Genomic DNA, 15,108 nt, shown 5'->3' with positions numbered 1-15,108 from the left:
CTGTGTTACCTGGTTCTGCACCGACCATGGATTCCAAATCACCCTAGTCTCTCTGTGGGTTAACCTAAAAAAACTTCCATTTAGAAGACCTAAGATCAGCAATACTTGTTCGACTCCTAGTCCAAATCTGGTCTCAGTATACATTGGACAATGGCCACCACTGGCCCAAATGTGAAATTTTCGATTTTAATATCTAAGCTGATTTAGATAAATTCATAAGACAGTGTGGAGAAGGGTCTCAGACCCTTCCCACCACATAACTCCAGCTCATCTTAACCCTTCCAATCCCTGCTGTTCAGCTTGCTCAGCTTGCAACCTCTCCCAGAGCACGAACTTTATTAAGTTCCATCGCCTTCCCCCAAAAGGCTCCCCAAATCCTTGGGAAATAGGCCATAAAGTCAAGAGTATGTCCCAGCTGGGTCAGCTTGTCCAAAAGGCAAACAGTGACTGCGGAAACCATGGAACCAGAAACGCAAACAAGGCAGACCCCCCTCCCCACTTCTCTGTCCCCACGGAGAACCCAGGCATTTTAGCAGCCTTGACAGCCAGCAAGTCCAGGACCCAGCCACAGAATGGTCACGGAATGCAAGGCAAATTTTTTCATTTAGGAAAAGTCCCTGGATGTACGGCTTGGAAGAGAAACTTTCTTGGGACACCTTTTTGCCTTATATTGGTCTGCCTTTGTTTCTGACCACCAAGCATGGATACTCTGGCTTGTATTTTTATAGTTTTCTGTTTGATGGTCTGCAGGTTATCTACTGGCAACTTGATATCCTCATAAGAGAAAAAATACTTGTGCCTCCATCTGCAGACACAAACTGATAATGGATGAAAAAGATCCTATGTATTAAAAAAAAATCACTCAATAACTATAACACAAATTCCTAAATGGTCTTAAAATAAAAACCCAGACCCAGATATCAGATGAAATCTGAAAGATCAAAGAAGCAGAGCAGCCAGCCACCACCTCTTACCTCACCAAATCCTCAGCCTGAAAGAGCCTCTAGATGAAAGGGATGCTTCTGCCGAAAAGCCTTTAGTTCCTGTCTCCTCACGACTTCTATACCTTTCTCTGCCCAGTCATCACTTCCTGGGATTAAAGGCATGTGTGCTTCCCAAGCAAAGGCATGAAATCTCAAGTGCTGGGATTAAAGGTGTGTGTCACCACTACCTGGCTCTGTTTCTCTCCTAGACTGAGTCAATCTCATGTAGTTCAGGGTGGCTTTGAACTCACAGAGATCCAGATGAATCTCTTGCCTCCTGAGTGCTAGAATTAAAGGTGTGTGCCACCACTGCCTGGCTTCTCTGTTTAATCTAGTGGCTTGTTCCGCTCTCTGATCTTCAGACAAATTTTATTAGGGTACATAATATATCACATTTCCCTTTTTTTGTCTAAAATAATAAAAGAAGGTTATAACTAATATAAGAAAAACTATATACAACAAGTACAATAAGTATATACAATATATACATTCAAGAATTACACTAACAATGTCCAGTCCATTAACATTTGACAGATTCAGAGAAAATATTCCATTATTTATCCTATTTTGATGAGTCCAAAATGTTGTACCTAATTCACTTTCTATCCTAACTTGTATTACCAAGCCAAAACTATCTTTTGATATCTTTCAAACTTATACATTTTACACCTCTTCAGTGTGTTTATTTTCTGAATTTGTTAACAAGGAAAACAATAGCTATCTAATCTTCAACTCCCTCAGAGACCAAAGAAGGAAGTAATATTAACTGAGTAAGCAGGAAGTGCAAGCAAGCAACTTCCAAAAAATGTGAGAAATGACAGAAACATCTGTCTGCCTGGACAGTCACCCAAGGTTCCTCTGCAATGTTGGGGCATCTATCTTCAGCCTACAGGCCTAGCATGTCTGACAGACTCATCTGTGAAGCAGGATTTTCTGAAGGGCTGTCCTACTTTGTCTTGGCAAGGTTCAGCAGTCTTTTCTTTTGTGTCCTGCTTGTCCATTTAGACAGCACACTCTCAGTAGTCAAAGCAAGGGTACTTTCTTTCCCAGTGGCTAACTTTTGCCACAAAGTAAACTCCATAAGGAGTTTCTTAGATGCCCATCATCCTCTCTGAAGTATATTGGTGCTGCCAGGAGCAGACATGCCTCATTGTCATAAAAATAAAAAGAACTGTGTTATTAAAACATCTTAAATGCCATATTCTGTAGATCTCTGAAATGTTTGAAGATGACCTGTCTATCAAAAATATATCTGCTTGACCTTGGAAACATACCTAATATGACTACAAGTTTGGTTATAATAGGTGACTAACTACTAACTTGCATTTCTTTATGTCCTAATTAGTTGGTAATAACTTTCAAGGACAAGCAATTTGCATTACATTGTTAAATGAACTGTATAGGTACAATACCTTAAATGAGATCAGAAGTATATATACAGTATATCCTAACAAAAATAATCTCAAATTTGTATCAATATACAAAATTTGTATACAATATACAAAAATCCAATCCAATGTAAAATATTTAAAACAAGTAGTATTGTTCTAAAAGTAGATTCAACAATCTACTTTTTTGTCTTATATCCATATTCTCCCTTTTTTCTTTTTAGAGTAGATTCAATAATCTATCCTTTTATCCTATTATTTCTGTATCTTTTTAGTAGATTAAATAATCTAATTTTTATCCTATCATTTCTATATAATACATTTCTATATCACATCCTCTTTTCTTCTTTTAGAAAGAGATTGACTATGACCAATCACAATTTATAACCAAACCCTAAACAAAGACAAACACTATAATCCATTTTTCAGGAATCTGGACATAGTTTTCTAGGATACATCCTGCTGATTGGGGACACTGGTAGTCTTATGGGGACACAAAGAAAATTTAGGATTATGGTCAAGTCCAGACTGGAGTGGTCTGTGAGGCTGTATTATCTCAGCTGGCCATCTTGTTATAGTCCTGAGCAATTTGTAGTCCAAAGTCAATCTTAGGGTAGAATATGTTAGCTTAATGGTATTATCATCGTCCTGATGGAATCGTGGTTGTGGGTCCCATTTTCTTTTTCAAGACTTCAAAGTTGCTGTTAGGTGAGGTCATGGTTCACTTCAGAAAATCTTTTTCTTGGGACATGTTTTTTCTGGATGATTTGTCCCTTTTCGTCAGATGTCTCATTTGTCCAGTGTTCTTCAGATTCCTTAGCTTTCAGTCTCCTGAAAGACAAAAACAACACCCTTCCCCAACCCTAATTTTGGGGAGGTTCCAAATTTAATCTTTATCAATTTTGATTTATGGTTTCTAATTAAATTTTTGTTTTACTTTTTAAAGGTGTCCTATCATCCAGAGCAGTATGGTTTCTTACAATAGTCATTAGGTCCTTTAATTGCTCTGGGAAGGAGTTTCTTCCATGATGACAGGAAAGGACTGAACCAAATTTGACCTGGGGGCCTATGAGAGGTTCCTCAGCCGTTTCCCCATGGTAAATGCAAAGGATTACCTTGTTGATCTACATTTCTTGGTCCAATGCTGCCTTTGCCACACTTTCTGCATGATCTAGAAGGGAAGGGCATCCTGTTGGGATTATTCCTTGAAAAAACATTGTTTCTAGGAATGTCCTGTTTACAGTCCCATCTTTGGTGACCTGGTTTACCGCAATTAAAACATCTGATATTACTAATTTTCTTCAAACCTCTGGAGATCACCTCTTCCTCTCCAAGTATCATCAAGGTTATGAGATTCAATATTGACTCTATCTCAGATCCATTCTTCTATGGGTGCTGATCTTGCCTTCAATGGCCTAATTATCCTTCTGCATTTCAAAAGCCAGAGATTCAATTATTATTGGTCTAGCTTCTGAATTTGGTATCATTCTATTTACTACTGAAGTCAGTCTTTGTAAGAAATCAGTGAAGGTGGGTTGGGGATTTAGCTCAGTGGTAGAGCGCTTGCCTAGCAAGTGCAAGGCCCTGGGTTCGGTCCTCAGCTCTAAAAAAAAAAAAAAAAAAAGAAATCAATAAAGGTTTCTTTTTAGGCCCTGTATAACTTAAATGACTCAGTTTTCTTTCCTGCTTCTTCAATTCTGTCCCAAGCATTCAAAGCTGCTGCATGGCATAGAGCCAGGATGTGGTCATCATATATAGATTGTCTTTGTGCATCAGCATAACCACCCTCTCCAAGAAGTTGGTCTTAGGAGATCTCCATACCTCTAGCCCTACTTCTGTTCAATGGTGTTAGCCTCTTCTTACCACCAGGTCCTCCACTGGCTCCCAGACTGCTGTAAACAAGTCTTTCCAGTCTTGAGGGATAATTCTATTACAAGTTGACCACAAGTTTAACATCTGCTTCACTTTCTTCAATGTCCTTAAATCTAACATTTGTACAGGAGTCCATTCAGCTCTTACACAGCCTTGGGGTTATTTATCATTTGGCAGTTTCTGTAAGGTTACTGGATAAATTAAAGTTGGTGTTTGAAAACCTTAGGCTTGTTCCTCTCTAACCTTATAATGCAATGCTGAGATTGGTTCTCCTTTAAATTCCTCTGTCTGGGTCTGAATAATTCTATGATCTATTTTAACAAGTTTTTCTAAAACTCATATCTTAGCACTCATGCTAACCAACTTTTTAGTGATAAAACAAAAATGGTAAAACTAATGTTTATAATCTACATTACATAAATCCCATCTAAATTAATTATCCTCTCATTTAATTGTTCCATTTTCAAACCCTCCAGCGTATTATCATACAGAGACCTAAGTCCCTCCATTGTAATAGTGTTTCCCATTTTTAATGTGGGAAAAACTCTCTCTTTTAACTAATTCCTCCCTTTAAGAATTTCCAGTTGTCCCACCACATGTGCAGATGATGATGATTCAGATGACAGTGAAGTGCGGGGCTGACTGCTCTGCATAAAACAGTAGAATCCAGAGCAGGTGTCAGGCAACAGCCTGAGGAAGGGGTCCAGGGAACAACCCACAACTCACCAAAAGAGGGAACCCACTGTCTGAAAAACACACACAGGGGATCATGGGAAAGAAACACGTGCGGTGGAAACTGCCTAAAAGCAGAGCTGGCTGGTGGTGAGGGGCTCCCTCTGGCAGTGTATGGAGCCCACATGCCTGTGGAGTTTGTTGCAGAGAGGCTGCCAAGGAAAAAAATCCCAAACTCGCTCAGAGGCTTAGGTAGAAAACAGGGAAACCTAGCTGGTGGGGGACTGACTCCCGCTGCGTGCAGCTTCAGCTTGTGCTTGTGGCTGCAAAGCCACAGGCAGTGGCTTCTTTGTGAATTCATGCCCCAAAGTTGGATGCCAGGTGTAGGGTGAATTCTTTTTTTCTCTTTCTTTCTTTTTGTTTTTCGAGACAGGGTCCTTGATCTCGCTCTGTAGAACAGGCTGGCCTTGAACTCACAGAGATCTGCCTGGCTTTGCCTCCCAGGTGCTGGGATTAAAGGCGTGCACCCCCAAAAACCTGGGGGCTGGAGAGATGGCTCAGAGGTTAAGAGCACTGACTGATCTTCCAGAGGTCCTGAGTTCAATTCCCAGCACCCACGTGGTGGCTCACAACCACCTGTAATGAGATCTGGTGCCCTCTTCTGGCCTGCAAGGACAGGGGCTGAGCTCCTGTCTCTACCTGCCTTTCTTTCCTCTCTCTGCCCAGCCAGATCACTTCCTGTCTCCTGTCTATACATACCCCCAGACCTGTATGGTTGACTAGTGGCTAGCTCCACATTCTGATCTTCAGGCAAGCTTTATTTGTCAGAGCACAAACAAAATACAAACAGACTAATAGCTCAAAATTGTAACATAAAATTCTAATCTCATGGATTGGGGATTTAGCTCAGTGGTAGAGCACTTCCCTAGCAAGCGCAAGGCCCCGGGTTCAGTCCTCAGCTCTGACCAAAAACAAAAACAAAACAAAACAAAATTCTAATCTTATGAGAATTCCTGAAGATGATTAAGACAAAAGTTAATGGTCAGTTACCTTATAAGTGATCAAATTCTTTAATATGCTGAGAACTATGTTTGTAGTCATGTTAAATATGAATGTAATTCACTTACAGAGACAAGCTTGGAGGATGTGGTGGCTATTCTTGGTCATCAACTTGACCATCTAGAATTAAGTGAAACCCAAGCTGCTGGGTACACCTGTGATGGATTTTCCTTGATTGGATCATTTGAGGTGGGATTTAAGGGGGAAGACCCACCCTATGCCCGGACCTTGCTTCCGGTGCCAGCCACATAAGGGACGTGGAAGAAGGAAGCTCTTGCTGCTCTAACTGGCAAGTTCACTCCTTCACTGGCACTAGCACCTACTTCTCTGGCATACACTGAAGAGCGGCTGAGATGTCCAGCCTCATGGACAAATCCACTAATGGATTCTTGGACTTCCCATCAGGAGACAGCCACTGTTGGAATAGTCAGACCACAGCCTGTAAGCAACTTTAACACACACACACACACACACACACACACACACACACACACACACACACCTCATTTATATATTCATTCCATCAGTTCTGTTTCTCTAGAGAGCCCTGACTGATACAGGTTATTTTGACTCACAGTTCCAGTTGCAAAGGGCGAAATACATCGTGGTGGGTAAGTGAAGGCAGCGGGAGCATGATGCAGCTGCTCACATCGCACCCACAGTTAGAAAACGAGACTGGCCTGGCAGTGGTGGTGCACACCTTTAATCCCAGCACTTGAGAGGCAGAGCCAGGCAGATCTCTGAGTTCAAGGCCAGCCTGGGCTACAGAGTGAGTTCCAGGAAAGTCACAAAGCTACACAGAGAATTCCTGTCTCGAAACAAACAAACAAACAAAAACAAAAAGAAAAAAGAAAACCAAGACATATATGTACATACAGTCCCCCCACAGCTACACCCAGAGGCCCATCTTCTAGCTCATTGATTCTAGATCTCACCAAATTGGCAACTAAGATTAATCACAGGCACCCTCATCTCAGTCTGCTAGATTAAACCCATTTTTCAATGCCCAAATAAGTTTCATGACCATGTTCTCCACAGACCTTTGGAAACAAGCAAAATACAAGTGAGTCTCCAAATAGGCCTCTGGGATGAGAGCAGGGTTCCAGGTTCACTGGATTTCTGTGTTAAAATTGGGAAGGTTTCTTCCTCTGCAGGACTTCTCAGGGTGTTCCACCCACTCATGCTCATTAGGAATCCTCTAGAAGAAGCAGGGCATCTCAGCATGGCTGTTCCTTAGGAGCACCCGTCCCACCCTTTACTATCTGGATGGAATAAGTTGCATGTGAACCTCATTACAGGACAAAATGCATGGGGAAATCAGACCTTCCAAAAGTCTAACCAGATCTGGCTGTACAGGCAAAACCATGAAAACCTTCTCCTCACCTATAAGGAAGATGAATTGTCTCTCATGACGGGGATAGATTCTCTTGCACAGTGGAGGATCTCAGAGTTTGCAACCATATCCCTAACTGTCTCAAACAACAGAGAAACAAAATTACTCTGTTGTTGGTGTCTCCTAAACTGACATATGGGGATGCTGTGAACGAAGGAACCTTATACATAAGCCTACCACCTGACTGGTATGCTTGTTCAGTAAGGTGAATGCAGTATACAACTGGCTGGACCATGCACCAGAATTCCATAGAAGGATAAGGTAACTAATTAGCTGTTAGACTCTGGCATAAGAAACAAACACCAGGAAGCTCTGGCAGACCAGCATGCTAGCTCACTTGGTCACACCCTTTACCCTGGCTTTCAGTTCTTCCTATTAGCACAACCTAATTTCAGGGTTCACACTAACCACCCAGGGTCCCTTATTAAAGGAGGCTTCCAGGTGCACCACCACTAAATTCACAGCTTTTGAAAATTATTTAGAATATCCAAGTGGTGTTTTTGGACTCTTTGCTAGCTAGTCCTATGAAACTGACTCAGTAAGATTGTATTTCTCTGTTAAACTGTCAGTTAGATGCTGAATTTAACTGACTTCCTTTACAAAGCTTCCGGGTTTGTTCCTTATGCAGGAGTCTAACAGCCCATTACCTTTATGTTTCCCACAAGGCTGTAATGGAGGAGACCCAGTAGATGGTTCTGAACTGCGCTGGCTAGCGGAAACTGTCTCAGGTTCTTCCACCAAACCAATGGCCTTGTGCCTCGGACTGGATCTCAGCTAGACCACCAGACCGAGGGAGAACGGGGTGAAGGTACGCAGGATAAGTGGGATTCGGCGAGTGACAGACAGCCACAGACACTGCTGCAATTTTACTCAGACCAAGCAGTGAATTTTATACAGTTACTTGAGGAAACATGGCAATCGGCCAGTAAGGTGATAGACATAGAATCAACAATGTAGTCACACACTTTTCTCAGAATGATTAACAGATCTTAGGAGTACAGCCTTTACTTTTTCTTTTGTGGGTCCTCATCCGGACAGAGAACATTACGGCCCTAGCTGTAGTTTTCCTTCTACACCTTTGTTCTGTATCAAAATTAAACCCTTTCCATCATTGTTCTAACCATGGTTTCATTTGTGTGAAAAATATTTTAACCTTTGCCTGCGGGTGAGAAGGCACCAGGGGGGTCGGTACCTAGCTAATCTTTCCATGAACTTATGCCATTCTGTTTTCATATCATTATGATTCACACATCGGTTCCCATGTACGTCATAAGCTCCCGTAAAAGGTAATGGCTCTAAATAATTATTATATCTAAAATTAAAGTTAGGGGGTTGCCACCATCGACCCTTGATGAGAAACTCTATTTGTCCCTGAATAATTCTTGTAGGAATGGCTAATTCCTGTAACTGCTTCCTTGCAGCTGCTGTCGGCTGCGCGTGTGGATTGTCCATGAGTGCCTGAACCTTTACTTTCATTCTCTCTGTGTTAGAGTCTTCATCCTTCTGAATCATAAGTTCTTTCTGCTCTAAATCATTCATGAATTCCCCCAAACTTTAGGGACCCTCTTGAACTGTTTGTCTAAGAGCTTGAATTGAACTGTTTGTCTAAGAGTCTGAATCATAGGTGGGGGTATTGAAGCCACTTTTGAGGAATCATAACTCTCTTTATGGGGCACATCAGGAACATTAAGAGTTAACTTCTTGGAATTAATACACAAGGAAACAGCAATAATTACAGCTGCAAAGAGAAGAAGGCAGAGTGCCAGCCAGCCTCTGCAAGCAGATCTGCAAGGTTCCGTGTAGCCTGGCACCTTGATTTGGGCAGATTGATGAGGGGTCGCCGGGGGCATAGACCCAAGGGCCGCGAGCCCCCCTTTCCCATGTAACTACCTCATCCAAGGCATTTGTCACATGGGCGACACTGTCGTGGGCGTGGCAGCCTTGCATCTTGTAATGGACGGTGACAAAAATCATCAGTCTCGCTAACACCTGTGACAAAGCCTGCCAAAGACTGCCTGTTCTTTTCCCCCACTAAGGACAGAACTGTCCTACTTTCTCAACCATATGCTCAGTAAAAATTATAGCAGCTCTAACAGTTTGTCTCACTTTTTATATATTACAGACACTGCCTCCCTTGCACAGTGTGACACACTGTCACCAAATGGCTAGGTTAGTGTGAGCCCTGAAATTAGATTGTGTTCTGGACCTCTGTCACCTGTTAAGTTTTATTGTAGCCCCTTGGAGGGACGCTTCTGTGAGGCCCTTTTTATTGGATGGAAACAGTTAAGTAAGATCGGTACCCCCAAACCCCCTGAGGCAGCTCAGGCGCCCTCTGACTAACTGGTTTGAGACAGATCCCAAAGACACAAGGACCAGACAAAAATTCCACCACTAGCCTCCTCCTACATATGGGCTTTTGTTCCCTCCCACTCTGGCACCTCCCCGGATGACTCCTTCCTCCTTATTACCCTCATACTTATGTTTTCTTCCTGTCTCTTAAATGTTTTCCTTGCTGAACTTCCCCCAGACCCAGACAAATGTTCCACAAGTTCTCGGAATGACTCTCATCCCCCAACAGCTCCGTTTGTTCCTGATCCACCTGCAAAAAGACCTTTTAGATGCTGTGGAGACTCTGGATGTGGTGGACCTTCCCAACTTTCACCCCAGGCCAGACACAGTTCTGTACACTAGTCCTGTGTTTCCTCCATCGCAGACACAGTTCTGTACACTAGTCCTGTGTTTTCTCCTGTCGCAGACACAGTTCTGTACACTAGTCCTGTGTTTCCTCCATCGCAGACACAGTTCTGTACACTAGTCCTGTGTTTCCTCCATCACAGACACAGTTCTGTACACTAGTCCTGTGTTTCCTCCATCGCAGACACAGTTCTGTACACTAGTCCTGTGTTTCCTCCATCGCAGACACAGTTCTGTACACTAGTCCTGTGTTTTCTCCTGTCGCAGACACAGTTCTGTACACTAGTCCTGTGTTTCCTCCATCACAGACACAGTTCTGTACACTAGTCCTGTGTTTCCTCCATCACAGACACAGTTCTGTACACTAGTCCTGTGTTTCCTCCATCACAGACACAGTTCTGTACACTAGTCCTGTGTTTCCTCCATCACAGACACAGTTCTGTACACTAGTCCTGTGTTTCCTCCATCGCAGACACAGTTCTGTACACTAGTCCTGTGTTTTCTCCATCACAGACACAGTTCTGTACACTAGTCCTGTGTTTTCTCCATCACAGACACAGTTCTGTACACTAGTCCTGTGTTTCCTCCATCGCAGACACAGTTCTGTACACTAGTCCTGTGTTTTCTCCATCACAGACACAGTTCTGTACACTAGTCCTGTGTTTTCTCCATCACAGACACAGTTCTGTACACTAGTCCTGTGTTTCCTCCATCACAGACACAGTTCTGTACACTAGTCCTGTGTTTCCTCCATCACAGACACAGTTCTGTACACTAGTCCTGTGTTTCCTCCTGTCGCCTTCCTCCCAATGCTCTGTAGCCCACACACACACACACACACACACACACGCACACGCACACGCACACGCACACGCGCGCACACACACACACACGCGCGCGCACACACACACACGCACACGCACACGCACACGCGCGCACACGCGCGCGCACACACACACACACACACACACACACACACACACACACCATACTCCTGCCAGCTCACTTTGGCTTGCATTCCTGGCAGTGGGACTAGTGTCTGTCACTCTGTCTCTAAGTCACTATGCTACTGGTCTGCATAAAACTGATCGCTAATAACCACAAGGCAGAGTCAGTACTAAGCTGTCTTGAAATCTCCTCTGCCAACGCCATTAGTCCAAAACTCTTCAGTTTATCCTCAGGCAGATTTTTTTGACAAGGGCAAAAAGCAGCCACATTCTTCACCAGACACCAGAATTGTCTCTAGGCCACTTACTAATGTTCTTCTCCTCTGAAACCTCTGGGCTGAGTTGTCACATCTACCCTGTTTTCAGCCCCACTGTCTGCCCTGCTCCTACTAGCATGGCCCATTTAGCCCCACTGAAAGTGTTCAACTGCTTTCCTAACCCAAAGTCTCAAAGTCCACATTCCATCAACAAACAGCAGGTCAGGCCTGTCACAGCAATACCCTGGAACCTGCTTCTGTCTTAGAATTTCTATTGCTGTGAAGACACACCATGACCATGGCAACTCTTATAAAAGAAAGCATTTAATTGGGGCTTGCTTACAGTTTCAGAGGTTTAGTCCACAATCATCATGGCAGAGGGCCTGGTGGTACACAGGCAGACATGGTGCTGGAGAAGTAACTGGGCATTCTACATCCAGATCTGCAGGAAGAGAGATCCACTGGGCCTGGCTTGGGCTTTTGAAACCTCAAAGCCCACCCCAGTGACACACTTAGTTAATGAAAGTAAAGGCCACTGACCCTAATTTTTGGTTAAGTTAAGCAAGCTTTATTCTGACAGACAGACTATCTCCCTAAAATGGGGCTTGAGATAATAGCCCCAAACACAGAAGAAATAGGTTTTTTTATAGCCCCAAAACTGCAAGGCTAGGGGGTTTCCAAGAGTTTCTGATTATGTAGAAGCTTGGCAGAATATCTAATCTTCTCAGGGTGGAGGTCAGGGTGTAGGATTTGATGTCAAATTCCAGAAAATGTGTCAAAATATGGTCAAATTTAAGTTTTTACAGGAAACAGCAATGAACTTATTTTGACCTTGTAACAAGATGGCTTCTAATCCTAAAATGGAGTCAGGTTGGTCCGTCAACTTCCTCCAACAAGGTCACTCTTCCTGGGCGATCTCTCAGTTTCCCTCTGTAAGCAAATCATTTCTTTTCAGCCCACTAATGATCGTTTCTCAATAGTTTCCCCAGGAATGCATGAGGGCCACCACATGATCCATCACAGCTGATTGAGTTAAAACTCTCCTCCTGCTAAATGACCAGAGGACCCCTTCCCCATTCAACAGACCCTCAACTAACCCCTCCCCAAATCATCCTCCTTACCATCGAGACTATGCCTATGGGACAGTCCTATCCCACCATCAGCAAAAGCAACTCCCCACTCAAAACTCCAGCCCTACTCCTGGAACTCCATTCCTCCCTGACCCATCATTCTCTCTCTCTCTCTCTCTCTCTCTCTCTCTCTCTCTCTCTCCAGTGTTTCTTTTTGTGTAGCCTTGGCTGTCCTGGAACTTGCTCTGTAGACCAGCCAGGCTGGCCTTGAACTCACAACAATCTACCTGCCTCTACATCCCCAGTGCTGGAATTAAAGGTGTGTGCTGCCACTAAGCAATCTCTGACCCATTCTCTATCTCTTAAGAGTTGGGACATGTTATAATAAACCCTGAACAAACTGGCAGACTCTGACCAGAGCCTTGTTGACACTCCAGGCCCTCCCTCCCCCTGCCACTGCCATTGGCTAACTCAGTCACCCACTGTCACCTGCATCCTGACAGCAGGGCAAGGCAGTTTCTAAAGGTAAAATGGCTTCACATGAACAAACAACTCCAGAAACTTCAGGCTTACACTGTAGCCCCATCAGCTACCTTAATTTGACATGCTCCAAACCCCCTATATAAACTCCAAGTATCCCCTTCCCTCTTTGCAGATAGCACTTTCCCAATGCATTAGTCAGGATTCTCTAGAGAAACAAAACCAATAGAATAGACTGTATATATACATATATATGATTTTTTATTATATTATTTTGTCATACATATATATGATTTATTAGAGTGCCTTACAGGCTGCAGTCCAACAATAGCTGTCTCCAACGTAAAGTCCAAGAATCCAATACTTCTTCAGTCCACCAGGCTAGATGTCTCCACTGGTCTTCAGTATACATAGGCCCCAATACCAGTGAAGCAAAATCAAGAGCAAGCAGGCAAGGAGCAAAAGCTTCCTTCTTCCATGCCCCTTATGTAGGCTGTCACCATTAAGCATGGCCCACATTTAAGGTATCTTCCCACTTCAGAAGATCCAGATTTCAGATGGCTCTTTGTAGGAGAGTGCAGGCATGACCTGATGGCACACGGTGCTTCTAAGTAGGAAGTGTGCACACCACACTCCTGAGTATTCCCAGAAGTCAGAACACTGAATTATGAAGTGGTGTGTGTAGCCGACAGCTGGCCAGCTGACGAGTCTGCAAGCTCCATGCCTCCTTTATGTGCTTCTTCCCACAGAGACCCTGGGGACAGGAGCACACGATGTCCATTCCGAGGCAATGTGCTCATCAATTGCAGCCTATAGGCTTCCCCTAAATAAGTTGTTGTTCATGTGCAATAAAGCAGACACTGTTCCCTAAAACTGTCTCCGTAGGTCATCTCTATGTGCTTTACTGACCCACGAGCATTGCAGGGCTTCCCACTTTAAATGATTCAATCAAGAAAAAGTCTCTCATAAGTGTACTCAGCTGTTTGGGTTTTAGTTAATTCCATGTGTAACCACGAGACAAGCAAGAATAGCCATCACCCCACGGTGTCCACCCCTCACAGTTGTGAAATAAACAGTCCTGCTTGCTGAGGTGGATTTGCCTCTTCCAAAGAACATAGAGACAGAGAAAACACACGGGGTCTGCTTGTTTCCTTTAGCCGTTCTGTTTGGCCCAAGAATGGAAGCATCACACTGGCAGACCTCACTTCTGGGTGTAAAACTGACCCATGTGACTCTGGACCCATGTGCACTGACAGGAAAGATAGCCGGGGCCTGAGATGGCAAAGCTGGGGTAGTGTCTCAAGCCTGCAGTCCAGCTACTCCCGAGCCTGCACTAGGAGGATTTGGAGGTTAAGATCTGCCAAGCTACAGAAACAGCGAGCTTTGAGGCCCAGGAAAATGAGGTGGTCTGAAGCGTAAATCTAATTAATCTTATCAATAAACACCAGGAGTCTGATATCGGAGGAATAACCTGAAAGATCAAGAAATAGAGGAGCAGCCACTAGTGACCTTTTGGCTCTCTGGATCCTCCAACCAAAAAGGCCGAGGCCCTGTCTGTCTCCACTTCCCAAGTGCTGGGACTAAAGGTATGAGTCACCACCGCCCAGCTTCTGTGGTTAACTAGTGGCTAGCTCTGCTCTCTGATCTCCAGGCAAGCTTTATTTGTCAGAACACAAACAAAATATCACACAACAGTAGTCTAACAGAACAAGGGGTCAAGATCTTAATATCTACAGGGGCAGTTGGGCAAAAGTTTGCTTTCATGGCCCACTTAACACAGCAGTGGACTGTTGCCATCAGATGGTGGGTGACATGATTATTCAGAAGCAAAATTCAGTCATTAAATCTTCAACAGCCCTGGGAAGAGCTCCTGGACTTCTCAGGCCTTTGCTAGTTGGGGTGAGGGCATGATGTCAGAAAGGATCCCCCGTCAGGGAGCTCTTTCCTCCCACAGCCTCCTCCGGTTCTAGGTTCTGTGCAGGTATTGGGGGACTCCTGCTCAAGGGATCGGGGAATGGAGAGAAGGTTGCTGGACCCCAGCCAGGACTTCTAGGCTGGCAGGGCAGCAGAGGACCTCCTGCCGGGGCCCTAGCTTCTGTGTAGACTGCAAACGGAGTCTGCAAAGGGAGCCTGAGGTCTGGCTGTGCCGTCTCTCGCCTTCTCTTTCTTTTCTTCCCTCCTTTCCACCTGAGGAGGTGTCACCGTTGCAGACTACTGGGCTCAAATCTCTCCATTGTGGTGTCCGTGTGTCCCCTCCCCCCATCCCCACCTTCTCCTTTTCCTATTTGAACCA

Source organism: Onychomys torridus, chromosome 6 (assembly GCF_903995425.1).
Source record: "Onychomys torridus chromosome 6, mOncTor1.1, whole genome shotgun sequence".
In the NCBI taxonomy this organism is placed as follows: Eukaryota; Metazoa; Chordata; class Mammalia; order Rodentia; family Cricetidae; genus Onychomys; species Onychomys torridus.
The sequence above is the reverse complement of the archived record's forward strand: the minus strand, read 5'-3'. Positions refer to the sequence as shown.